Source organism: Bombyx mori, chromosome 12 (genome assembly GCF_030269925.1).
Source record: "Bombyx mori chromosome 12, ASM3026992v2".
Classification (NCBI taxonomy): domain Eukaryota; kingdom Metazoa; phylum Arthropoda; class Insecta; order Lepidoptera; family Bombycidae; genus Bombyx; species Bombyx mori.
The window spans coordinates 5,497,279-5,500,485 of NC_085118.1; the positions used below are offsets into that span (position 1 = coordinate 5,497,279).

General features: G+C 36.6%; 1 long non-coding RNA gene across 1 annotated transcript; it reads left to right on the forward strand.

Annotated features, from left to right (window-relative positions):
* The first annotated feature begins 548 nt into the window (after window positions 1-548).
* Window positions 549-1,839, forward strand: LOC134199906 (uncharacterized). Its single transcript, XR_009974567.1, has 2 exons — window positions 549-700; window positions 1,283-1,839. It is a non-coding gene; the product is annotated as an uncharacterized LOC134199906 (long non-coding RNA).
* The last annotated feature ends 1,368 nt before the right edge of the window (window positions 1,840-3,207 follow it).

A 3,207-nucleotide genomic window follows, 5' to 3' on the forward strand; every position in this document is an offset into this window, starting at 1 on the left:
GTCACGCCAGAAGAGAGATAAATGTGTCACAAACCAACCTTGGGCCGATCGTGCCTCTCTATCGCTTGGGCCGCGCTCTCGCTTGCCCGCTCAGGCTCAGGCGGAACGTGACACCTTTTCGTGCGTGCAGACGAGTTTTCATCGATTTATAAGACATTCTCACGTCAAAAAACAATTCAAATATAATTAATATTACTCTTACTTAATCTAGCGTTTTACCTCGCAGTTTTCATTGTCCCAAAGATGACGCAGTCGTCTTCGACGAAAATAATATAAAAACAATAAAAAAACGTGAGATTAAACCGTACTAGTAGTTTTAAAAATATCTCCGACTCGTGCAAAAGCAAAGAAAACGATTTTTTCAAATACATAGATTATGGATATGGACAACATTTTTTATATATGGCAACATGTTTAAAAAAATACACATCGCGTACTCGCTCAAATGGATTCGAACATGCTAAGCCGAATATTATGAGCAGATGGTGGACACAGGTGCGGGTAAACGGCGAACTTGCAAATTTGACGTCATTACACGTGCCGCCACGTCAGTCACGTACACGCAACTTTGATACTACACACTTAAAGAAACGGAACTCATAGGAATTCTTAAGAAGTTTTAGTTTTAGCTACGACAATTATTTTATTTAGACTATTCTGAAATTGGCAAGCTTTCAAATTCCTCGAACGGAAAAAAAAGGTATTTGCTTTTTTAATCACGGAGTTCAATTAGAAATAAAAAAAAAATTAGAATATATTCTTTCTTCTCTTGTTTGACCACGGAAATATGATAATCATTTTGTTAATGCCCTAACGTTTTCAATTTAGTCCAATTAAATTTTGATGTACATCAGAATTTATAATTTTCATTGCAATTGTAGTTAGCTCGAGCTCAGGATCCACTTCACGTAAAGAGGTTACGAGAACCCTAGATATTGTAAAGCGAAAGCCGCCTATCAAGAGATGAGGTTAAAGTTTGATTTCAGTTGGATCACGGTTACATCAAACTACAAATCGGAACGCCTGACTACTTCGAAATTCGAAATAGGCTTCATGGTGCCTTCCCGGTATAACACACTGCTATCATACAGCCCGGGTTACTGACCAGTGTCTTCTGATCAATAGCCAAATACATATCGACGCTTGAAAGGCAAACTTGACTAAGCGATAATAACTGCTTTATACATAAATGATAGGCAATAACCATATTCGATGCGCAAAAAATATATATTTCTATGTCTATTAAAATCATTTCAAATTATTCAAATATATTTTTTTTCAGGTATTTCAACTTTAAATTAGTCTACTGTAAAGTTCACGCATTGTCGCTTTGTCACGTTTGCCTTTCAAGCGTCGATATACTAATGCCGTGACAACGAAAGAATTTCGATATTAACCGGCATTCCTGCAAAACAGCTTGATACGGCTTTCGCTTGTCAAGATATTCAATCCGTTATCTTACCTTGACCGGAATACGCGTAAATAGAACAAAAGACGATAACACCGTTGCGATAGCGTTAAACAAAGACAAATCAAGGGGATGTTTGTGGATCTGATTGCCCGTAACACTGGAATCAGTTGACCGTACTAATTCGGTCAGCGGAATGCGTTCAGTGGTGCATAAAATATCCCGAGTCCCGACCGGCTGGAAGCGAGGAAAGCGCACGTGAAAATCGCGTGCCATTACACACATCACCTGCTTCGTGTTTCGAAGAAACACGCTCAGTTAATAATATACTGGGTCGAATGTTTTCGAAAATAGAAGATCGTGTTCGAATTCCGAGTTTGTAATTAAGTTGCCAGGTTTTAAATTTGTCAACAAATAAACTTGTTAAATACGAATGTGTTCTATTTTACATCGAAAAGAAAATAATACATTTTTAGAGTAATAATTACATACAAAGACAATCAGAGTTTTTACTTGGCGAGCACGTAGGCTTGCCTGTAAGTGCAATTTTTGTATAGTCGGGAGAAAATTACGAAAATCTGAAGTGTCATGTTAATATGCACTAGTTAAAAAATCTGGGACGAATTCTAAGATTTTCAACAGCGTTATTATTATACTTTAAAAAATAATCAACTACAAATTTTGTAGAGCGTATTTATTTTAATAAAATTATATTTCAGCTATTCTAAAGTTAGCTGAGTTTGAAATCAAATTATATATTCTAAGTACCTTCTAAGTAAGACTCGACTGAACACAAACCCTTATTATTGCTCAGTTATTTAATTATAGACGACGGAATGCCGCGGCAAAACACTACACGTGCGTAATAACAACAAAACTTAACAAAGAAATAAAACAGTGAGCGCAGGAGAGCGGTGATGCATGGGGCTGTTGAAATAATATTATCGTTACCGAGTACGCACTTACTCGTACGAAAATCAACATAAAGTGAATAAAAGAAAATTATGAATCGCACGAAAATAAATTACCCCGTGTTGGCGGCAAAATAACATCACATTTGAATGCCTTTTATGCTTTATGGGCCCGTAACTATATGAAATAAGTACGGAAGAAGGTTTATGGGACATGAGAGCACGTACGCGGCATAATTTTTGAGTTGTTTGTTGCGAATACTTCGAATTTATTTTAAGTTTCCGTAGTCGTTATATGTAGAGTATTACAAAAGTTTTGAATAAACATAAATCTATTTTAAAATGAAATATTGGCTAACCTGATATAATAAGTACTCTAAAATAATATGAAATTTAAAGTAGGTTGAAAGTTTCAAATCAATTAGATTTCTGTGTGTGAGTCCTTTATTATTCCCGTCTGCCTTATTTAATATGTCCATAGTCGCAGGCTAGTTTGCAGATATTCAAAATTGTACTGGCTATTTCCGAGGGATAGAGTTTATTTTTGTAATAATGCGAGTTAGCGTGTTAAAGCAAGCTTAAAATAAATAAGGGGAAACTTTTACTGGTGGTAGGACCTCTTGTGAGTCCGCGCGGGTAGGTACCACCACTCCGCCTATTTCTGCCGTGAAGCAGTAATGCGTTTCGGTTTGAAGGATGGGGCAGCCGTTGTAACTATACTAAGACCTTAGAACTTATATCTCAAGGTGGGTGGCGCATTTACGTCGTAGATGTCTATGGGCTCCAGTAACCACTTAACACCAGGTGGGCTGTGAGCTCGTCCATTCAGCTATGCAATAAAATATTATAAATAGTCTGTTATAGAATAGTATCATTACTAAAAATGAC